Source organism: Scylla paramamosain, chromosome 9, assembly GCF_035594125.1.
Source record: "Scylla paramamosain isolate STU-SP2022 chromosome 9, ASM3559412v1, whole genome shotgun sequence".
In the NCBI taxonomy this organism is placed as follows: domain Eukaryota; kingdom Metazoa; phylum Arthropoda; class Malacostraca; order Decapoda; family Portunidae; genus Scylla; species Scylla paramamosain.
The window spans coordinates 3,569,276-3,593,601 of record NC_087159.1 but is presented as its reverse complement, the minus strand read 5'-3'; the positions used below and the strand labels follow the sequence as shown (position 1 = coordinate 3,593,601).

The following is a 24,326-nucleotide window of genomic DNA, read 5'->3' as shown; positions in this document are numbered from 1 at the left end:
TCGCTCCTCCTCCTCCTTCCCCGACGCCCTTCGTCCTCCGCCTTCTTGGTCTTCACGCCCTCTCCATTTTCTCGACTTCAATCTTGCGCCCATTTTCGTTTTCTCCTGACGGGGAAACTTGTGTATTTATTTGGTCATATCCTCCTCCTCCTCCTCCTCCTCCTCCTCCTCCTCCTCCTCCTCCTCCTCCTTTTATTGTTCGTTTTGCCCTTTGTTTTCTGTTGGGTCTTTGTTGTTGTTGTTGTTGTTGTTGTTGTTGTTTTCTTTGTTAGTTGTTGTTGTTGTTGTTCTTCGTCTTCGTTTTCTTCTTCCACCACCACTACCACCACCACTACTCTCACCCCTCAATACCTAATCGGACATCCATACTGGCATCAGCTCAGCGCAGCCCAAAAGTCACTTCACGACCAAACTAAACAAGCCCTCCACGCCTCATCTGGTGCGGCCTCGTCCTCTCCGCGGGAAAACGTACTCTGACTAAAGATCTCCTCCTCCTCTTCCTCCTCCCGCTCCTGCTACCTCTTCCTCCTGCTCCCTTATCCTCCTGTTCCCTCACCAGCGTATGTGTGTGTAGCGTACTCTCTCTCTCTCTCTCTCTCTCTCTCTCTCTCTCTCTCTCTCTCTCTCTCTCTCTCTCTCTCTCTCTCTCTCTCTCTCTCTCTCTCACACACACACACAGCTGCAAACAAATTTAGTCCAGTTATATATTTTCTATTTTTCCTACACGTGCCTTGTACATTTTTCTCTCCCTTTCAGCAACATCGGCATTTTTGGCACCGATTTTTTTTTTTTTTTTTTTTTGCTTCTTTTTCTTTTGGCCTCCACCGGTACTCGCTTCTCGTATTTTTCTTAATTAAACGAGAAAACAAAGTCTCAAAAATACAAATTTCGCCGGACCAATTATGCATGCGAAATTAAACAGGAGGTTCTATTGTTGCCGGAATATTAAATATACCGCTGCGCACAACCCACCGCGCAGACGCAAACCCGCGCAGGCCTCTCCTCCTCTCTCCCGTGGGAACTAAACTAAGAAGGGGGAGGGAGGGAGGGAGGGAGGGAGGGAGGGGGTGAAGGATAGCCTCTTCTCTTACTCTTGCTCTAGGTCAAGTGGTGGATTGCATGAGGGAAAGTGGAAATTAAGGAGGAGCTGCTGTAGTAAAGAGACAAGAAGATACAAGGCCGTTAATCTCTAAGGTCCTTGATGTGTGTGTGTGTGTGTGTGTGTGTGTGCTGGTGGTTCTGTTCCTCCTGTCATGCCATTTTGTACGCCCGGCATATGGAGAGATAAGACGGTTTTGCTAGGGTGGTCTGAAGTAGACGGGCAGCCAACTGGAATGAGTAGAGAATTAGTGAGGCTGATGATGATGATGATGATGGTAGTGATGACCACCGTTGAGACCATCATCACCAATATCACTACCACCAGCAAGGCCACTTATACTACAAGAAGGAAAAAAGAAAAAAAAAACAACAAACAACATAACAACAACACAGAACTAACTAACGTAACAATCTTCAACCACAGACGAAGAGGAGACGAAGAGAACACAGCACGAAGGCACTGCAATATATGTACACCAGCACGAGACACAGCACAAGCACAGGAGACCGGGGGGCAGGGGCGGCACCACAAAGAGAAGGGAATGGGGGAGTATTAAGAAGACGTCCCTCACTCCTCTCAGTAAGCAGAACACGGCACTGGTCCTCCTGCGTCATTAGCAGGTGCGGCGTGGTTGTCGCCGCCAGCACCACACAAGGGAGGCGTCCACGTGGAGCCAATAGTGGTAAGGGCCGAGGGAGTCACCCCAGCTCATGGTCAGCTCTTAGCACCTCTGTAGCTTTAAAGAAACATTGGTTAGGGAAAGAGGAATGGCGGCAAAGACAAAGGAAGACAGGAAGGAGTGATACATTTGCACAAAATGAAGACGTGGAAGTAAAAGTTTAACACGAGGAATAGTGAGTGGCAGAGAAAATTTAACGGAACTTCTAACAAATGCGGTTATTAATACGCTAGACAGGAGCAGTGTATAAAAGTCAGTAAGGCAGAGTCTGCTAGAATTTTCAATCTCTTGTACTTCAAAGAAAATTTCCCAGCTGGTTACACTATTGCCGTATTACACAGAGGACAGTAACGAAAGCAGTAGAAAGTAACGTAGCTTACATAAGTTACAGTGAAAACAGTGACGATAGCAACTCGCACTGAAAATAAGAGAAAAGGGAGGATCCAGCCGTCAGCCAACACCCGGAATGACTTGAAGCGTGAGGTTAATCGCGTCCCCAGAGAAGCAAGGGTTGACAGCTCCTCGTGCGCTACACCGCGTATACGCTTCCCGGAAGGCGTGGACGGCGACACGTGTCTTCATAGTACTGCCTTCAAATTGACACTCTCCTCTATACTCTTTTATTCCCTCAACACCCTCATCCGCTACTCGAGCTTCCTGGAACGCCCAGGTGTCAACATTAACAGGTGCGCGCGTGTTGTAAGTGGTCCCTTTACATCAGGCCCTCCAGCCCTTGCCGCCATGTGGGGTCCATGCCTCTCTGCCTCGCACGCCGCCACGCGCTTCACAGAGACACGGTGCAGTGGTCGCCAAGGGTCAAGTTAGGTCACTAGTCGAGCGAGAAGAGCTGCGTGATGGCTGAGTGTGAATCCCGAAGGTGCAGATATTGAGGCATCCATGATTATTGTATTTCACATTTGAGATTGTAATAGTGATTGATGGTGATGATAATGATATGGATACTGATGATAGCTGCTGCTCCTACAATGGCAGGAGGGACAGTCTCCATAACAAGAAGACAAAGAGCACGTCCTCACCCTGGTGGATTATGGACAGGGCGGTGGATTGAGTGGCAGGGTGAGAGGCGGCGGCGGAGAGGCTGCCGCGGGGGTCCCTCAGGAGGGCAGAGGTGCTCGTGGTCTATGATCGGCTTCCGGGAAGAGGCGATGGGAGGGTGTCGCGCTAGACCTGTGTGTGTGTATGTGTGTGTGTGTGTGTGTGTGTGTGAGAGGGGAGCGTGTCCTTTATAGGATTGGTGTGGTCAGCTTAGAGAAATGGAGAGCCTGGTGATGTGTTCCTTCTCTCTGTGTACAAAGGAGCACGTGGGGAAGTGTACTGTCCCTTTGTTGTGCGCGTAGGTGTTGTGAGAGCCAGGCTTTGTGTCGCCCCACGCGGTGCCCAGCCTGTCACCTCGCCTGAGCAAGACGTGTTGGGTCCCTTCAGGTTATAAGGTCCGCAGCCTGTGCTATGAATCAGCATATATACCTGGAACTGTACCGCGCTCCCTCCTCTCGCCACACGCCCTCAGACAACACGTAGGCTGGTGTACCGCTACGGCTGAAAAAAAACTGCTTGCTACGCCCCCCTGCACGCCTCCCACGCTGCCGCTGCGCCCGCGTCATGCTGCCGTGAGTCTCCTTGGCATTGTGATTACAGCTTGTTTCTCAGCTCATGGGGATCACCAGAGTCACGGGGGCCGTCTCCTAACCCTGCGCCGGCGGCTCGTTGACAGCAGTGTGTTGTGTCCCTGCAGCAGCTTCCCGAAGTGGTCCCGCAACACGAGGCTTCCCGGCACTGCGAGATCGCTGGTCGTTGGTAACGCTGCCGAATCTGGTACAAGGTGAGACTCATTGATCGTTGGCAACACTGGTGAGTCCGATGCAAGGCGAGACGCATCGATCGTTGGCAGCGCTGCAGAATCTGAAGCTAAGCGAGACGTATCGACCCTTGGCGATGCTGCTGAGTGCATTTAAATCGGAGTCATATGAGCTGCCGGTAACACATCGGGCGCTGGCAACACTGTCTAGGCTGAAACATTTGGGTACGTTGAGTGTTGGCAACGCTGGGGAGTCTGCAGGCGGCCAGACGTATCAGGCGATGGCAACACTGGGCGCCACAATGCACGGCTTGCAACAGTAATGATTTCCGCCGTGCCAATGGACGGATCCTGAGCCAACCTTTAATTTTTTCGCCTTTTTTTCCCTCACTGCAAGAGAGAGAGAGAGAGAGAGAGAGAGAGAGAGAGAGAGAGAGAGAGAGAGAGAGAGAGAGAGAGAGCTTCATCCAGTCAAGATATTCACAACATCACTTCAACGGCAGCGTAAAAACATCGATAATAATAATAAGAATAGCAGCACGCAACTAGAAAAAGGGGGGGAGGGAAAGAATGGGATTGAAAATGATACCCTTGACTTCTGGCTTTCCTACTGTTTACTCTTTCTTTCCCTTCCCCCCTTTTTTTTCCGCCTCCTTTCCGAAATCTGACTCGGGAATGAAGATCAGGAACAAATTTACTTTAATCAGACGGCAGCGATTCCCCGTCCAGGTGATTCGCGTAATTACCTGTGTCCGTGATGAAAACCCAACACCTGGAAAAAAACTAAAGAAAGGAGAAGAAGGAGGAGGAGGAAGATAGAGGAAGGGAACCCGAGAGAGCGAGAAAGAGAGGGAGGGAAGAAGAGAAAGGAAGAAAGTGGAAACTGTGAGTAGGAATGAGGGAGGTGGAGTGAGGGGAAGTAGGAAGGGGATACAGAAAGGGGGGTTTTAGAAGGGGGAAGGGGAAAGCTTGGGTACTTCTTGGTTTGGGTGGGTGAGTCTGAAACCAAGGGAGGGAAGGGAAGTGGGGGGAGTGTGGGGGTTTGTTGGAGAGCGTGTGGGGGGAGGGTGGAGTGGGAGAAAGGCAGTCTGACTCTAAGAAAAAGACGTGAATTTGAGACGTCTGGGCCTGGAATCAAGAAGGGGGGGAGGGTGGAGGAAGGGGGAAGGTAGAAGAAGAAGGAGTAGGAGGAGGAGGAGGAAAAGGAAGGAGGAGGGGGGGTGTACATGTGAAGGAGAAACTAGGGTGGGTGGTGGAGGAAGGAGTGGGAGACTAGTGAATCGGGAGGAGGGGTGGTGGGGGAAGGGGAGGAGATGGGAGGGGGGGGAGGAGGGGCGTCTTGCAGCGAGGTTAAGAGGCAGGTAGCTTCTATTCAGAGCTGAGGACTCTACATATTTTCTTAAACTCGAATAATTTCTTTACTTCTGGCTCTGTTTCGTTTCGCATCGTTCGTCAAGAAATCCTCGGCGCTAAGCTCACCTGTCGCGCCGGCCAATCGATCTCGCAGCTCAGGTATTTCGAAAGTCGGGGCGGCGGGGCGCGGGAGGCACGGCACGGAATGGCTGCGTCGCGTCGCCAGGTGAGGTGAGGGGAAAATGAAAATTGCAGGTGGGAAGGTATGGTAGGGCGATGCAGGTGTGTTTCGGCTGGTTATATGATACCCACTCCTCCTCCTCCTCTTCTTCTTCTTCTTCTTCTTCTTCTTCCTCCTCCTCCTCGTCTTCTTAATCCTCATCATGGCTGACGTTTTCTCTGTCGTCGTCGTCGTCTTTGGCGTTCTCATCTTTATCGCTCGCTCCTTGTTCTCGTTTTCTTTACTTCTTCCTGATCTTCCTCCTCTTCTTCCTCCTCGTCTTCCACCACGTTATCGTCTTTTCTTAGGTCGGCTTCATTATCTTGTTTCCCCTCCTCCTCCTCCTCCTCACTAAAACCGAATATGATGAGGTGGCACCGTCTCAGCTTCGTTCATGCTGGCACCGTCGTCGCTGCCGCCTTCACAAGCTAGAGAGAGAGAGAGAGAGAGAGAGAGAGAGAGAGAGAGAGAGAGAGAGAGAGAGAGAGAGAGAGAGAGAGAGAGAGGGCAAGGAATTCCAAACCATGCCGCCCCCGTCCACAAGGCCACCGACCCCTGAGCCAACACAAAGAAAGTTTTTAATTACTCGCTCTTGTAATTGTACCGCCATTAAAGGGGAACGCTGGAGCCTTCTCGTTCTGGCTTTTTTGTTATTTTTATTTTTAGTGCTTGTGTGGGGGGCGGGGGGATGGGGGAGCATGGCGGCGGCAGGCTGGGTATCGGTCAGCAGGGAGCGTGTGTGGGGCGTGGAGGGGGGCCTCTCACCTGTGATCTTGAATAGGTAAGCTGCCTCATCTGTCACCTGTGTTGGTTTTTAACAAGTGCACTAATTGGTGTCCTGGGGTTAATTAGAGGTGGCGGCCAGACAGGTGACCACTGATTTTTTTGTCCTTTTTTTGTCATTAAGCTTGTGGGAGGGAGGGAGGGCAGCGAAGGACAGTGAATGGTGGGTGGTCACTATGTCACCGTTGCTGAGCGCCCTGCATCACGCTAGCCAACCTCGTGTCACACCGCCCTGTCATCGCCTGCCTCGCCACGATTTTTTTTTTTTTCATGTTCTTTCTGGACTGACACCGCCGCTTCCCTTGGCCTCCACACGCCTCGCCACCGCCTTGTCCTTGCCGCCCTCCCACCAAGGCTGCCGACGAGCCTCCGCTTGCTTCCGTTCTGTTGCTTAAGCTTCGTCTCGTCTTAGAATGGAATGGCCGAAATCTTGATGAAGCGAAGGACGCGTGACTCGTCTGGGTCACTGCAAGTGTGTTGTGGCGGTGCGCCTCACTTCAGCCAGCGCCCTCACCGCCCTGTCCAGGACCACTGCATATTGTAGTTAAATTTCCAATTTTTCCCTATAACGCTTTAATACGTAATTATTAGACAACAGTAACTCGATAATTGCATTATAGAACCGTAGGATTTTTTATATTGTCATATATATAATGGCTTCCACTAAGCTGATTCTGGTGGACGGTAATTGATAGTGCGTCAGGCGGGCCGCGCCGGATAATTGTCTTTTACCAGTGATTATTGAAAACAAAGTAACGACGGTATGGACTCATTTCATTTTGTGTTAAGCTGAACCCCGCTAATGAGGTGGCCTGTGTGAGGGCAGGGGGAGGGGCACTGCAGGTGGGCACGGCATGGGTTGCTGTTTGCGTGAGAGCCGTGGCGGGGCGTGAGGATGGCCGTGCAAGGATGTCCACTCCCCCATCCCAACCTGGCCACTCTCCGCCCAGCGAACACCAGCGGGGCAGGAGAACGCCTGCAAGGAAAGTAAATGACACATTGCTCACCTAAGAAAATAAATAAATAAATAAAATTGGAAGATAATAAATAAATGAATAAACGAATAAACGAATCAATAAAACAAGTAAATAAATAAATAAATAAATAGAAAAAATAAAAGATAAATAAAAATCTGAGATGGTCCTGGGACGTGCTTTGTTCTTACTGTAGCTGATTCCTTTACTTCCCTTGGTCGATTGTCACAAGATGTCGCCAGCTGCAGGAGCGAGGAGTGCGTGTGGCTGCTGCCGTCACGCCTGCACAGGGCAAAACTGTCTCTTCTCTTGAGGACATCGAACACGCACTTCAGGTTTAGGACTTGAGTCATCCGTTACAAATGCATTCGGCATTTGTGTCATCAGTCTGAGCAATAAGCAGGCGCAGCGAGAAGACGATCACTTGTGTGAAGCGATCGCCTGTCTCCCATGACGGGGCCTTGGTGTGGAGGGTCTTGGGTCCTGCAGGTCTATCCCGCGGACGTGACCCGGTGACGGGAGGGCCGTGGAGAGGGGCTGGCGTATGTAGGAGAAAAATTATATATTTGTAACCTTTTCTTTCATTTTTTGTTACACTTTGTACTCGCGAACATCATCGTTTCAGTGTGTGCCCGTTGGTGCCAGCAGTCTTAAAGCATTTTAGTTATGGTGCCCGGAAAAATGTGTTCATATTTAAAGCGTAAAACATTTTTCCCCTGAGCTGGTCGCTGTGCGTGTAGTGCCAAGTGTGGCGCGGCACTGTCATGCCTCACCGCCTGACAGGATTTTTCTGAATACATTTGTCTCGTAGCGCTAACACGGTTTCGAATAACAATGTATTTTTTATCCTGGATTTTGATATTCCAGGTAGCGTCGTTTGTCTGACATCAGCGGCCCCTTGTCCCACTTGCTCACCGTCTTCATCTGAGTGTTCGCTGAGCGCCCTGCCTCTCATCTTCCTTCCTTTGTGCTTTCTCTGTGATCATCTTAAATCCGAGCCGGTGTCTCCAGCGCCGTGTGAGTGACTTGCCTCAGCCGCGACCCTCGGAGCAGCGAGGCTGGACGCCACTTGTATAGGTGTGGTAAGGGAATGCAGGCGTGTTGTGGCCACTGCTGCACTGAAGGAGGCGCCCTCCAGACGACCATTACCTGTCCCTTGACCTTCTATAATGGGTGATGAGCTAGCGACTGGAGGAAAACCCTGAGATATACTTGTCAGTGTGAGTGACGGCATCCATCACCTTTATTTCCTGCCTTGCCCGCTCAGTAACATTGTTGCGTCGCTCATGCAGACAGAGCGGCCACGTTTGCCCTTGTTAAAATATAATAAAAGTGTTATTTTCATTTGAAAAATCATACTTTCCTCAAAAATGACAAAATTGTTTAATCTAATAACAGAGACTGAAACTGTAATTACAACGCCACGGTATAATGCACGTTATAATGCAACACGCTATGGATTCCTGCAGTCACGTAAAATATGCAATTATACTTCCCCACTTATCGTGCCGAATGGAGCGTGTGTTGCAAAAAGGAAGAAAGCTAACGTAAATAGTGTCGGCGGCAGCCCCCGGCGACTGACGAGCGTAGGAAGAGAATACAAAGGGCCCGGATGTGGCTACGGCCGCCGGGAGGCACCGCCGCGGGGCGCGACGACTGAGGACACCTGATGTCTGCAAACCACGTACACATACACACGCACTCGCACACGCAAAACCTGCCACGCCACGCCACGCCACGCCATGCCATGCCAGGACAGGACAGCCGGGTCTGTGGTCCGCCGTCCCATCACCGCGGGAGGATGGTGGGCTGGGAGACGCGGGGATTTGGCTCAGTTCTCTTCATGTCTCAGGCGGTCGGCCCTCTTGTGCGGCACATCCTTGCCACGCCTGCCAATTAGCGTGTGTCGTCCTCGTGGCTAGGAGCTAATTAGAAGGTCACGACCAGACGTGACACAGCGCTATAAGGGAGGACGACGCGCCGCCTAAGGGTGGTGGCGGCGGCGGCGGTGTAGTGGTTGTGTAGGGCCCGGCGAACACTGATTGGTAGCTGTGTCGCGACCATCTGTTCAAGTACTTACATAACTCCAACAACAGCACATGGTATTATTGCGACTGTCACTTTATTAATCACTGGAATACTGCAGAGAGATGCTCGGTTAATTCAGAGTGGTGAGGGTGACGCGTCTGGCCGCAGTACGACCCAACGTCTTGTGCTGAGCGAGAAGCCGACAGTGTTTTGTGAATCAGTGCGGCGGAGGTTAGAGAGTGTGTGGGAAAGACTCGCTAAAAGGTAAAGAAAAGACACACACACACACACACACACACACACACACACACACACACACACACACACACACACAGGTCATCCACATGCTTATAATTAAAACAAATCAAGTATGCGGAAGAGGCTTTTCCACGAAACGTCCTCCACTTAGTCTCGCTTGAAGGCGGTGGCGGCGGGAGCAAGACAGATGATCGTGAGCATGACGACCCGCCGGAGTACCTGCCGGGAAAGTAATTAAGAGTGAGAACCAGGTGGGGGGCGCTTATATACTGCAGGAGAGGTGAGCTGGAATAACACGGTCTCTGGCATTGTGTTCACGGGCAAGAGCGGCATAAGGGACGAGGGAGAGTAGAGATTATAGGTTAGAAGTGAAGTCTTGTATATGTGGGCAGTGTTAATGGGAGCATACGGTGGCAGCGCGGCGCGAGTCATCATCGCTAAGTGAACCTCCGGGGCGTGGGTGGTGGTGGTGGTGGTGGTGGTGGTGGTGGTGGAGGAAGACACTAATTTGTCCAGTGTGGTGACTAATTCAATTCCGCTCCCAATTAATTTTTAAGCAACATGTCGGTTTCCTCTTGTGGTAAATAATAATAATGATAACTGTAATAGTAGCAATAACAATAATGTTTAGTAGTAGTAGTAGTAGTAAAGTAGGAATAGCAGTAGTATTAATAATGATAAAAATAATAATAATAATAATAATAATAATAATAATAATAATAATAATAATAATAATAATAATAAAAGCAACATCCGTAATCGTAGTGGCAGGTGTGAGGTCTCGGAGTCATTAGTTGAGCGAACAGGTCAGTCATCCCAAGCACAGGTGAGGGACTCCTTACCTTGTGGGGACTGCCTGGACGCGCTGGGACTTAATTCAAGAAGGGAGGAGGAGGAGGAGGAGGAGGAGGAGGAGGATCAAGTGGGACGATGACCGAGGTTGTTTCCTACCGCACAAAGTCTATTCTGGTGGCGGAAGTGGAGTACCAGGGTGGGCAGGTGTTAATTAAGGCTTGGGAAGGTACAGGTAGAGACGTGGCGCTGTCCAGGTTCCCCCTCCACTGCTCCCAGGCGCGTGAGTCTTGTGTTAAGGAGCTGGTGATTAGATTTTAATACCTCGGCCCCCACGGTGATATCAGGCAGCGGTATAGAAGTACACAGCATCTCCAGTTCAAGGCCCATATTTTCAAACGCTTTTGGGCTGAACCTCCACTATTAAAAGGCTCTAGTTGAACTTACATGGGTTTTTAAGCGTGTTCCGATGATTCTAGTAACAAATTAAGAAAATTTCTGTATTGTTAACTGGGGGAAACACTCTTGAGAATCCGGTTAATCATCTACGTGGCCTTTGAAAGCAGTTGTGGCGAGACGTTTCTGAATAATGACCAAAGCACCACGAACCACTGTGCTGAGTGCTGCTGGTGGTGGAGGTGCGAATCCGGCGTGTAGTCAGGAAGTGAACGGACACAATACCCAGTGACAGAGAGATGTGGAATGGAGTGTCAATGGAAGACTTACAGTAATAAATAGCGTTACGTATTTTGCTGTGGGTTGATTGATGGCTCACCCTGATTACTAATTTCCCGTCCAGCGTGTCACTAATCTGTGAAGCCACGGGTGATATATCACTTCTGGCCGGGCGGGCGTGGGCGTGGGCGCGGCGTGGCGTGGTGGGGTGGTGACGTGTCGGGTCGGTTGGTGGAGCGAGGGGTGTGAGTTGATGTGTTAGTGGTTTGGATGAGAGTCGGGTAGTCAGCACTTTCTCACCGCATCAGACTGTCCCTCAAAGTGCCGATGGTGGGACAGGGTAGCGGAGGCGGCCATGGTGAGGTTGTGAGGCAAAGCAGAGGTCGCGGTCAGGGAGTGAGGCAAGGGGGGGAAGATGCAGCGAGGGACACACGACTGTTAGCTGAGAAAGGCAAAACAGAGGTCGCGGTCAGGGAGGAAGGGAAAGGTGACAAGGTGCAGAGAGGAACATATCACTGCTAGCTGAGAAAGGCAAGGTGGGTTAGGGTAGGAGCAATGAAGCTTAAGACACTCTAGCTTCCTTAGGTGGGGGGTAACTTTGGGTCCTCACTAGCTGAAAGGAGAGTCTCGCGGGTATTTCTCTCGTCCAGGTCGTGAATGAAGCGCCGCGGTCGATGAAGTACAGCAAGACTTGTGTACTTTGTCACTTGGTTGGTTCGTGGAAGCTGCGACACCCGGGGAGCGGTGGTCGGCCGGTGAGGGGGGGGGACGTGAATGGGTGGAGTGAGTGAAGTGACTGGGAGAATATGACCCACGCTGATGGTTGTGCTGCATGCTGAGTGGTGCGTGTGTGGGTGGGTGTATAGGTGGGTGAATGTGGGTGTGTTTTTCCTCTCTCTCTCTCTCTCTCTCTCTCTCTCTCTCTCTCTCTCTCTCTCTCTCTCTCTCTCTCTCTCTCTCTCTCTCTCTCTCTCTCTCTCTCTCTCTCTCTCTCTCTCACACACACACACACACACACACACACACACACACACAGGTGTCCAGGGTATACGGATGAACATTCCACATTTTCGGGCCAACAGAGTTTAGAGCACAAATTACATAAAGCGCATTTTTTAGAGTCATATTTATTATGTTACCAGCTAGTTGGCTCCATGGTGCGTGCAGCTGGCGGGGTTGGGAGGCGCAGGGGAGGGTGGAGGGATGGTGGTGCCTACTGCTGCTGCACCTACGCAGTTGTTACGTATGTGCCGCTTTCAGGCTTAAATGTAGAGGTGTTCCACACTCTCCGCCTGCTCAAGTTGAGGTAACACTCAGCATGGCCCTGGTCACCTGCACGGCTCGTCAACACCTGCTGCTGCTGTACTGACGGACACTGAATAAGTAATATAACCAACCATCCACACACATCAGGTGGTGACGTGCCTGGCTGCTGGACGGACGGACGGATGGATGGATGGATGGGTGGATGAACTGCACGGCTAGTATGCTAACCGGCTGCTAAATGGCTGGATGGATGGATGCATAAATGAACTGCATGGCCTGTATATGGTGAGTGTTCCTGGCAGAGATTAAAGAGATGGAGGGTAATTATCTCTTAGTGCCGTGGCGGGGCAGCAGTAGGACTCTCCTGGTGTGACCCACTCAGCACCCTGACCGTCCCTCGCCGCCTGCCGGCAATAAATATCAAGGGCCGTCCCTATTGGGCATTCCACGGCCGAGGCATCCCTGGTGAGGTGACCCGAGCAATGAACTGGTGTCGGGAGTGTCCTGGCCGGGCGGCGGTCAGGTGCCGCGGGCGGGAGCAGTGATGGCATGGCAAGCGGCGCCTCAATTTGTCCGGCATACGACATAGCACTTAATCAGCGCACAATGTAGAGTTTTACGGCTGTCTGGGAGTGACTGGGCGGCGGTGGGGTGGAAACACGGTGATAACCTGACGAATAGTTAATTGAATTGCTTGATTGCGAAGGCGTTTGCGAGCTCGCCATCACGCACCTCGGGCCATCAGCACGCACGGGCCGTGCGCAGCTTCGCACGCCCATACTGATGCGCGGTCCACGGTGGCTGCATAAACATGGGCAGAGCTGTGGCCCACCAATTCATTACCTGCTGAGTTTACATTGTACATTTCAATAATTATGAGTCCATTCACTCGATTTACATGTTGTGCTTGGCTGCGCGCATTTAGTTTGTAAATTGTCCTCTTAAGTTTTGTAGCAGCAACTAAAAGACCGTGGTAGTGGTTGTAGGAGTGGTAGCGATGGTAGTAGTTCGGGGAATAGTAGTAACAGTAGTAGTATTAGTAGTCGTAGTAGTAACAGCAGCAGCAGCAATGATTTTAGTTCTGTGTCGCTGCCACTATTAGTTACTACTATTATTGCTACTGCTACTGCTACTACTACTACTACTACTACTACTACTACTACTACTACTACTACTACTACCACCACCACCAGTAACACACACACACACACACACACACACACACACACACACACACACACACATGCTCCACCGCTAACACCTGTACTTAGTTAATTTGGTCAGCGGCGTCGTGAACACCTTGCGGCAGGTGGATCGTTAGGGTTAACAAGCGAGGGAACACCTGCATCCCAAGTGCCTCATTGATGTTCCGCGGAGCACTTAGCCTTTCTCCTGTCTTCTCTTGTCCTGCCTCCTCCCGCTCACCTTTCCTTCCCCGTGCCTTTTCCCTGACTTTCCCTTTTCGTGATTGTGTTTTCCCTTCTCTTTTCTATCTACACTGGCTCTCTACTCACTTATCCCTCCCTCCTGACCTTTATTTTTCCTGGGTACTCCTTTTTTTTCCTCCCCCTCTACTCCTATATATACCTATCCTCTTTTTCCTCCTTTTTTCCCTCCCTCTACCTACTCTCTTTTTCCGCTCTTTCCTTTCTTCCCAGCTCTCCTTTCTTAAATATGCGACCCGGAAATGTGGCGGCCAGCGGGAACATTGTCCTGGTAATGGTCTCTGCTTGACAGGCATACACGTGGCCACCTTGCCTTAGTCCCTCCTGGAAGCTGCGGCCGCCGCCACCACCGCTACCACCATTACTGCCGCCGCCTCTGTCACTGCCACCACCACTACCACCACCACCCGGTTAACTCCTGGTGCTATGGTCGAAAGATAAGCTAGGTTACTTTATTTGTGTCTTCTTTTGCTGTTGTTGTTGTTGTTACTGTTGTTGTTGTTGCTGTTGTTATTGTTATTCTTGTTACTGGTGTTGGTGTTGTTGTTGTTATTTTTCTTTTTGTTCTTGTTCTTGCTCTCTCTCTCTCTCTCTCTCTCTCTCTCTCTCTCTCTCTCTCTCTCTCTCTCTCTCTCTCTCTCTCTCTCTCTCTCTCTCTCTCCCTGTTTAAAATATTTCAGGGCTATATAATATGTACACATTGTTTTTGGTCACCTTTTTTGTCTTTTCCTCCTCAGAGCTTATATTCTTGCTAACTTGGGGATAAAAGTCTCCTCCTCCTCCTCCTCCTCCTCCTCCTCCTCCTCCTCCTCCTCCTATTTTTTTTTTTTATGAGGCACGTGGTTTTAAGTTTCGGTTTTTGAGTATGTCACTTTACCGTTTTTTTCTTCTTGTTTGTCTTCTTCAAGATGTCCCTTTTTTTTTTTACTTCCTCACAGGTTGTAGTTTTGAAGTTTTTAGGGAGGAGGAGGAGGAGGAGGAGGAGGAGGAGGAAGATGAGGAGGAGGAGTGTGGTTTGACATGCTTTTTTTTTTTTTTTTATCGAGTGCCTATCGAAATATTCACATCTCCTTTTCCTTACCTTTCTTCTCTCCTTCCCCCAACCCTCCCCTCTCCTCTCTCTATTCTTGCGCCGTTCTAAGCATCCCTCAAGTGGTGGCTGTGAATCCTTCGGTTTTTCGAGTTTTTCTCTTGTCCATCAGTGTGTGTGTGTGTGCGTGTGTGTGTTGCTCATTGTGGCATTGCAAAATATAGTGGACGGTCGAGAAAACGAGAGAGAGAGAGAGAGAGAGAGAGAGAGAGAGAGAGAGAGAGAGAGAGAGAGAGAGAGAGAGAGCAAAAATAAAGTCCGCCCCCTTAGTAGTGTGCAGGAGGGGAGGCCACGTCGCGCTGGAATAGTCGATGCACCTGCTGATGGGACGCATATCTTTAACACCTGGGCCGCCTCCTTGGTGCAACGCTGACAGGTGACTCGCTCTGGCTGGACACTCGCTGCCTTGCGCCGAGTTGTTAAGGTCAGTGGGAGAGGTAGTGCGGTCTCTTAACCCTAGCCGATGCCACGTGATCTCGTTTTTTCCAGCGCCCCTTTATGCTAATTAACTCGCATAGAAGAATTCCTGTGCAGAGTGGGAGGGGGAAAAACCTTTACCAGAATCGTTTATCTTTAACTGTCAATGAATGCATGTACATTAACAAACAGTAGGGAGGCAGGAAAAAAAAAAAAAAGAGTCCAGAATTACTTACCCTTTCAAGACAACAAATATAGAAAATAAACTAATACAAATGAATATAAATGAAAAAAAAATACTATAGAAAACACTCGTCTCCTTTCACACAAACAATCAGACGACCAACAAGAAATTAATGACACGGTAAATGACAACCCAGATCCATTTCACGGAGACCAACGCAGCCACACGAATACAAACCATACGCAAGCGAGTAATTACTGATCGTACATATGTGGCAAGTGTCGTACACACATATTAGACACGACCCTGCGAGGCTGCCTATTTAGCGCCCAAGGAGAACCGCGCATGTGTGATTCTACTTTGCTATTCCCCCGCTGCGTTCATAACTCAAGTGCTGAGGCCTGAGACGTGATGTAGAGAGAGAGAGAGAGAGAGAGAGAGAGAGAGAGAGAGAGAGAGAGAGAGAGAGAGAGAAGGTAAAGAAGGGTACATTAAAACGTCTGGAAGAAAAGTAAAGGGACATTTCTTGAGGGATAACGAGAGTGTTGCTCAATATAGAGACAGAGGGAGGGAATGGAAGGAATGGTGATGCTGGGGGGACAGAGTAAAGGGTTAGGTGCTCAGCCAGGGAAGGAGAATAGGATGGAAGAGAAATGTATATAGAGGAGTGGGTGACGGGAAGGCTAGTGGTTAGTCAAAGGGAGGGAGGAAAGGGAAGGGAGGAAATGGGAGGTAGACGTGGGGTGTGTGATAAAGGTGCTTAGTGGTGATAAGGAAGCTGAGATGGAAAGGGAATGGGTTGAAACTTAGCTAAAGGGAAGCTAGGAAGGAAGGAGGGAGGGAATGAAAGAGAGAAAGACGAAGAGTAGAAAAGGATGAACAAAAGAATACATTCAGAAAAAAAAAAACTAGTTCGCGATTAAAGAAAGGAAAAAAAAAAGAGAAGTGAGTTTCAGGGACATAATGAAGAGAATAATACGAAAGATAAGAGAGAAAGAAAATGATGAAAAAGTTAGAATAGTGGCAGGAGAGTAGTAGTAGTAGTAGTAGTAGTAGTAGTAGTAGTAGTAGTAACAGAAGTAGTAGTAGTGGTAGTAGTAGATGCACATAAAAATTGTAAAAGAAAAAACAAAAAGAGGGATATAGAGAGAAAACGAGGAAGAGGAAAAAAAAAAGGGTATGATGAAGAATAGGGAAAGAGGGGGAGGTAGAGGAGGAGGAGGAGGAGGACAGCAGACAGCCGCGGCTCCCCCGGGGGTGGCGCGGGGTTGCCAGGGGGCCAAGACAAAAGGGACCTGAAGGAGGTGGCGGCCCTCGAGGGGGAGGCCACCATCTTGAGACTCAGGGTACACACACACACACACACACACACACACACACACACACACACACACACACTGACCTTTCACTTTTTTATCTCTCTCTCTCTCTCTCTCTCTCTCTCTCTCTCTCTCTCTCTCTCTCTCTCTCTCTCTCTCTCTCTCCTCTCTCTCTCTCTCTCTCTCTCTCTCTCTCTAACTCAGTCCAGCTCTCTTTTGTCCCTCGGTCCGGAATAAAAGTGATAAATAAATAAACGCTCCGGAACCATAAAAACTTGTATCACATTAAGCGGAAGGGAAAAAAGGGTATTTGCTATTGCATTTCTTTTTTTCGGGGGTTGGAGAGAGAGAGAGAGAGAGAGAGAGAGAGAGAGAGAGAGAGAGAGAGAGAGAGAGAGAGAATGTATATATTTGTTTACGTGTTTTGCTTGTGTGTTAAAATAACGACCACTCTTGAGACTAAAAGCAAAAAAATCGATACATGAAATTTTGCATTATCTTGTCAAAACAAAAAGAGGAAAACGGATAAGACGAGGAAGGATAAGGAAGAGGAGGAGTAAGGACAACGAGGAGGAAGAGGAGGAGGAGGAGGTGAAGGAGGAGGGCCAGGTGGTGGAAGGAGCGAAGTAGGTCGGCCAGGCACTTGATGAAGCATTGTCGGCCTTGCTACCCTGAAGGGCGCCTTGCCTCGCTCGCAGATAACTCGAGCAAACACAAGACTACCTAATTGCCGTCACAAGCAACTCATCTCCAGCGCCGCTCAACCGTGTGCCTCCGCGCCGCCTCCACCTTACATTTTCATCCAGGAGAGAAAACGGAGAGTGGAGAATGAAGGAAGCAGGTGGGAGGAGGAGAATGAAGAGGAAGATGGGAAGTTTCTGAAGGTCTTTAAACCGACGTGGAAGAGAGGAGGGGAAAATGTTGAAGAAGAAGAGAGGAAGAACTGGAGAAACTGACGGGCGAGGCAGCTGATGGAGTGACGTAGGAAGGGACCGCTAGCGTCACTCCCGCCGCTTAGCACTGTCTGCCTGGTGTGAATTACCGGTGGGCGGGACAGGACATAGGGGGGGGGGTGGCCTCCATACCCCATCTCGTCGCTCCTCCTGCAGGTTTGGTCCTTGCGCGCGTCTTGAGGAGGTGAAAAATGGTCCTTAAATGAGGAGGGCGGGTGAGGTAGGTGAGTGGGCGTGGAGGGGCGGCAATGGGCGTGGTGTTCATGATGGTAGGTAGGGACTGGCTTGAGGGGCAGTGATGGTAGTGGGCGAGAGAGGAGTAATGGGTGGGAGTGGAGAGGATGTGGATGGGTGTAAGGTGGTGCTGGGGTGTTGAGGGGACTGTGGGGAGGGTGTAGCTGTGAAGGTGGAGCGTTAGGTCTGGCAGTGAGTGGGGCAGGGAAGGTGGGGTGCGGTGATGGGGGGTTAGGGGGTGTGGGGGGGTTGGTGTACGCGCAGCAAATCAGGTGTACAGTGGTGTTGACATACCCCGACGCTGGCTAATGAAAAGAGTTAATCTTCAGAGGTTCTTCTTTGCTTAAACTTTTCGACAGCCAAACATTCGCTCGCTCTCTTTCTCTCTTGCCACCCCCCCCCCCCTTGTCTTCCCCTCCCTCCCTCCCTACCTCTCCGTCTCTCTCTCTTTCCTTCACTCTCCTCCACGTCTTCCTCTTCCTCAGTTTTCTCCTCCTTGCTTATCCTTTACTTCCCTCTCACCCTCGCCCTCCTTGTCATGTCTTTCAGCTCAAGCTGCGGTATTTCCCTCCCTCGTTACCTGCTCTCCTTTCCCTCCATCCTCTTTCCTTTCCCCCTCTTTCGTTTACTCTCCTGTCTTCTTTCTCTTCCTCTTCTTTGGACTTTTATCCTTATTGCCGCATTTATGTAGACTTTTACTTTTCCTTTCTTTCTCTCTTATCCAAACCACCACCACCTCCTCCTTCTCCTCCTCCTCCTCCTCCTTCTCCTCCTCCTCCTCCTCCTCCTCTTGGGTTACGTACTCAGAACGAAATTATTAATGCAGCTTCATTCTGGGCGGATATTCAAGAAGAGCAAGGTTGAGGGGCTAACGCACGCTTGCCGGAACGGTTTGTAGGCCTGCTGGTGGTGGTACTGGTGGTGGTGGTAGTTACATAAGATTACACAGAACTGATGCCATGGACTGCTGATCTATATTGGGGATTATATGCGTGTTCCAAATACATGAACCTTAAGATAAACAAAATTATGAATGAGTATATATTCTTCTTTACATAATGCTGTAAACCACGTGTGGGAGAACGGGTTAGAACAGAGTAAGGCTTCTCCCCGCCCACTTATCCATTCGGTAACATATCGGCTGGAAACTGTAAGAAGAAAAACACCATATCTTAGCATTATTATTTACTTATTATGAATTGTAAGTGAATGCACGTGAATATCAAACGGCAAAAGATCTTTAGGTCCTGACTCAGCTTTTAGGGTTAAGAAAACTCAACACAAACTATAATACATGAGAAAACTAGCTAGAGTATAAAGAAAGAAAGAAAAAATTACCTATCTTGTGTGTATTAACTTATCCTTTCCAGCCTCCTTTTTTTTCCCTTATACAAACTAGAGGATTAGAGAAAAATACAGAATAAAAAGTAAACGAAAGAAACCAAAGAGAAAACTGTTATGCGTAGATCAAGTTAGCCTTTTTCAATCTCCTTTTATTTTCATGTTCTTAAAGAGAAATCCACTGGTACTGTTGTTTATAAAGGACATCCACTGGTACTGCTGTTTATAAAGGACATGAATGCTTGTTACAAAGACACGTAATCCACATACAGTATTTTTACAAGACAGGACATGAATGCTCGTTGTCTTGGTAATGCCCTGTGTGTTGTGCAGAAGGATAGAAGGTTGGGGGAAGTTCATGATGTTTTGTGGAGAGGCGAGTCACGGCGGCACGGTAATGTTGCATGTTGGGGGAGTTACTGTGCGCCGCCCGTGAATAAGTGAGGCGCCTTAACCCAGTCCCGGCCAGCCTGAACCTACTGACGGGGATGACTTTGAACTTTATAAATTGACAATGGATATAGTAGAAGCATTAATATTGGAACAGAGTCAGGTAATGCCGCCATATCTCTTTCTCTTTCTCTTTGGTTTTCGTGTCTCTCTCTCTCTCTCTCTCTCTCTCTCTCTCTCTCTCTCTCTCTCTCTCTCTCTCTCTCTCTCTCTCGTTTAATGTTTCTTCTATTATTCAGAAGCTTTTGATAGATCACAAATATAGTATAATTTCTGATAAATGAGAATTTTTTCAATGTGTTCAGTGCTTTAGTATAATTTGAGTATATCGTGTGTGTGTGTGTGTGTGTGTGTGTGTGTGCAAGTACCCAAGTTAGACTCAGCTGTAACCCCAATAAAAACAAAATAAATAAATGAATAAAATAAAACGTAAATAACTAAACTAAACTAAATTACACTAAACCAAAATATTCACTTATAGATTCCGTAGGAGCTTCTTGATAAGCGACAGCCACAGCCACGTCTCGAACTCTCCCAGCGAAGACCACACTTACTTCTGCTCCATCCAGACATAAATGACACTTTGATTCCAGTGGCGATGAAATTCCCGCCAGTATTCACTTACCGCATATTTCCCTGCGGTGGTGCTCGGGATCAGTGTTGACACGAAGCCCTGACTAATATGACGGTGATTCATTATCTGGTGATGCCAAACAAGTCATTAAGGATCGCATGTTGTGGGTCTGGTCCTGCCTGCCGGAAGCGCGCTTATCACCTGCCTGCGCTGCGAGGTGCGGGGGTTTAGGCGGCGGCAATAATTATCCTTACTAGTTTTTGAGTTACCTGGCCTTGATTGAGATGCTTGCCTTGGACGGGTTTGTTACCAATTCTTCCATCTTCTTTGTATCCAAATTCGTCATTTTTATCTATGCATGAAATTGTTCTAATATAAACATAACTATAGCGGTCTTGATGTTTTAGTTATGGGTTTGGTTCTTCAAGTTTTAACTGAATTTTTTTGGTAACAGTGTCTTCTGTCCAAGGACAACAAAAGGCTGAAAAAAATGCAGCTCACCATAGACGCTGTTCCCCAATGAAGAGTCAAAATGGTTCCCCAAAATTATGAAAAAAAAAAAAAAAATCACCACCTGCAATTCGTCAGTACCGTGTGATGACTTCGGGAGGGTGACTCTTCTTTGTCCTGCCCTTTGTCCTGCCCTTTGTCCTGCTGAGGTGTTGTATTGATATCGTCTTTGGAAGCTTCAGGACACTTCACAATGTATCTTTGAACTTGCTTTTGGACCGTTTTCTTGAATGACTGGCAACTTCTTTCAACTTTTACTTTCTTTAAATTTTCTTGCCCGTGTCCAGAACCTCTCTTACATGTAAATTTAAATCCCCTTTCCCTCTTTCGCTATGCTACTCTACTTTCTTACTATCTTCCTGCCTACTCCTCCATTATCCTTTATTCCCATCTGCTCCTCTTCTTCCTTCCTTCTCTCTGCTGCTTCTATACTCTTCATATCCCTTTGCCTACTCTCCTATTCTTCCCCATCTCTCCTGCATTCTTACAGCTCCCCTGCTCTGTAATTCTACTTTATTCCTCTGCTGTCTTACTCTCTCCCACTAATTCCCTACTCACCTACTTCTCCGTCCTTACTTGTACCCAGCACCTACTCATTCCTCCCAACGACCTCCTGCTCTCTTTCTCCCCTCGCTTGCTCCCATCCTCTTTACTCCCCCTCACCTCCTCCCAAGCAAGTGTTCTCGTCCTCACCTCACCCCGCCAGTTCTTCCTCGATGGAATTGAGACAGGACAGGTGTGTGGCTCAGGTGTGTTAAGTAGTTACAGTTCTGCACATTTGTTACACCTGTAGCGATTAGTTTGACTCTCTCTCTCTCTCTCTCTCTCTCTCTCTCTCTCTCTCTCTCTCTCTCTCTCTCTCTCTCTCTCTCTCTCTCTCTCTCTCTCTCTCTCTCTCCTCATTAAATATTTGCTAATTTATTTTGGACATCCTTGACAGCTGTGTTTGTTCGTGTAGCTGTTTTATCTTATCTAACCTACTTACTACTTCCACTCCTCTTTTCTTCCTCCTCCTCCTCCTCCTCCTCCTCCTCCTCCCTACTAACCTGTTCCCGCCTAATTAATTTTATCGCACGTGTAATTGCCCGTCTCGTTATGGTGTATTCCCGCTAACTTGGCGGAGAGTGTTGCGTTGGTGTTGTCTTTTTGTGCCTAGGTTCATTTGGCTGCTTTTCTGCCTCCTTTCCCCCCCCAAAAACACACACACACACACACACACACACACACACACGCGAACTTATATACACACGGTTCCATCCGAGTCATTCCTTCGTGTGTGTGTGTGTGTGTGTGTGTGTGCGTGCGTGTGTGTGTGTGTGTGTGTGTGTGTGTGTGTGTGTGTGTGTGTGTGTGTACTTTTATTATTTACGTCTTTTTTTACTTATTCGTTGTTTTTTCTTCACATTTTTTTTCTTTCCCATGAAAATATCAAATGTGTGAGCTTATGCGGAACGTACAGATAGACAGACAGACAGACAGACAGTTAGAGGTGGGTAGGGTGTTGGTATGTGTAGGTGGGTGCGTGGGTGTTTGGGTGCAGGTTGGTGTGTGTGTGTGTGTGTGTGTGTGTGTGTGTGTGTGTGTGTGTGTGTGGGTGATTGGGTTGGATGGGTGTTAGTTAGGTGTGGGTGGGAGTTTGTGGTCAGTTTTGTCCTCAAAATATGCATTCTTTCGAATTTAGTGGTGGTTTATGCTAATGGTAGTGGTAGTGGTGGTGGTGGTGGTGGTGGTGGTGGTGGTGGTGGTACTGTGGTAGTGATTTCATGAAGGTGGTGTTTTTTGCTTCTACTGTCGTTGTGTACACTAGCACCACCACCACCACCACCACCACCACCACCACCACCACCACCATCACCACCACAACCCCACTCCCCACACAGCCCTCTTTGATCCTCAGTCACGCAATAGATACGCCAAACATTTCCTGCACTACGGTAGCATATATAGAAGAACTTGAATTATCAGTGCGAATAAAAAATAAAAAAATAAATAAATAAAAAGGAAAAAGAGTTATTTGTTGGTGGTAGTAGTGGTGGTGGTGGTAGTGGGCGTCAGGTGATCAGGTGTTTGTGTCACACTAATGAGGGCATCGGTCTGAAACTACATCAGGTGATTATATTTATTTATCTGACACGGTGCGGTTTAAAAAAAATATACATGAATAAAAAAAATATATATATAAAAAAAAGTGTGGAGAATGAATGTGTGAACGGATGTTGTCGCGCTGCAGTATAATTTGGCGCCGAATATATATAAGAAAAAAAAAAAAAAGGGGTCATAATTAAATAGGTTTCCGAAATGATACGTTCCCTATTTTTTTTTTTTTGTATTGTTTTTGTTTTAGTTAGCGTGTCTCGTTTTCTATTTTCTTTATTTACGACTCTTTTTTTTTTTTGTCGTTGTTTGAGACGTGCTTGTTGTTATCACGCGCTTAAATTAATTGGTGCTTTATTTATTTATTTATTTTTTTATACCTGGCTTATCATTACCACATTGTTTTAGGAGATGCGTACCACTTGTGTGCGTGACGACATTGTTCCTGCTACTTATCACTTATCACTTCTACTTAATGGCCTTTTCTGTTTTGACTTGCTATAATTTTCTTCTTCCCTGTGTACGTATTTCTTTTTTTTTTTTTACTTTTTTTACTTGTTGTTTTTTGTTTTGATTTATCACTTTTGCTTAATTATCTTTACTACTACTTTGATTTATAATTCCCTACTTCCTTTTGGCCTTATTATTCTATTTTTACTCATTACCTTCTACTTCTCACAAATTCATTACATTTCATCTACTTCTTTTACTTGTATCCTTCTTCTTCAACCTCCCTTCCCCTTCTTCAACTTACTTTTTCTCTATTTTTACTTATCCCTACAACTTCATTACCTTCCATTTATTTCCTTCGCTTTTATCTTCATTTTTCATCATTACCTTACATTTATTTCTTTCGCTTTTATCTTCCCTTCCTCACCTCCTAAACTCTTCCTCACCTCTCCATTCAAACTCTTACCAATCCCCTTTCCCTTCTCTCCAAACTGATCAGTCCCCTTCCCTTCCACTTCATTTGAATTCTCCCATCATCGTCACTCCCATCAAAATCATTAATCACACATCCATTAAGTATCTCATTAAGAGCACGGGGGTAATTCCATCATACTCGCTTGCATCTCCCATTAGGCGCAGGTAGGCAGGGTATTAAGCTACAGGTAATCGTGTTGCGCCAAGGGCCGACAAGGGAGCGCCCAGGAGCAGCGGCAGGAGCTTGTTTCTTTCCTTACGGGGTGTCTAGGGTTGGAGTAGAGAGAGAGAGAGAGAGAGAGAGAGAGAGAGAGAGAGAGAGAGAGAGAGAGAGAGAGAGAGAGAGAGAGAGAGAGAGAGAGAGAGAGAGAGAGAGAGAGAGAGAGAAAGGGTTTTTTGGTGTTTCGAAAAGTGAGAGAAAAATAAGAAAATGACGTTGGTGTTTCACAGTAAGAGAGAGAGAGAGAGAGAGAGAGAGAGAGAGAGAGAGAGAGAGAGAGAGAGAGAGAGAGAGAGAGAGAGAGACGAACGTTTTTATTTCCCTCCGCGTACAAATTGATTGACGCATTATTTAATATGTATAATGCCAACCCTCCCGAATCTGCCTGTTGCTGGCGAGCGTACCGTGAAAATCCATTGGTGCTGTTGCTATTTTTTAATATTTTGTGGATTTATTTATGTAAGCTTGCCAAGGGCGATAAAGGAAAAAAAATACTGCAGAAAATCAATACCCATGATTTCTACTGAATATATCAAAGAAAAATCGCGAATTCCGTAATACTGTGACCTTTCAATAATCCAGTCTGATAAAAGAAAGGACCTCGAGGAAGATAAAGTGTTTTTTT

General features: G+C 47.9%; 1 long non-coding RNA gene across 3 annotated transcripts in view; it reads left to right on the top strand.

The window, feature by feature from the left end:
• LOC135103406 (uncharacterized) overlaps positions 1-24,326 on the top strand; it is a 180,973-nt gene that overhangs the window by 97,543 nt on the left and 59,104 nt on the right. Inside the window, exon 5 of one of the 3 annotated variants that reach the window (XR_010270036.1) lies at positions 7,795-8,265. The exons of the other annotated variants lie outside the window; for them this stretch is intronic. This is a non-coding gene — a long non-coding RNA (uncharacterized LOC135103406). Of the gene's footprint in view, positions 1-7,794; positions 8,266-24,326 lie in introns of those variants that run through there. 3 annotated transcript variants of the gene reach the window in all.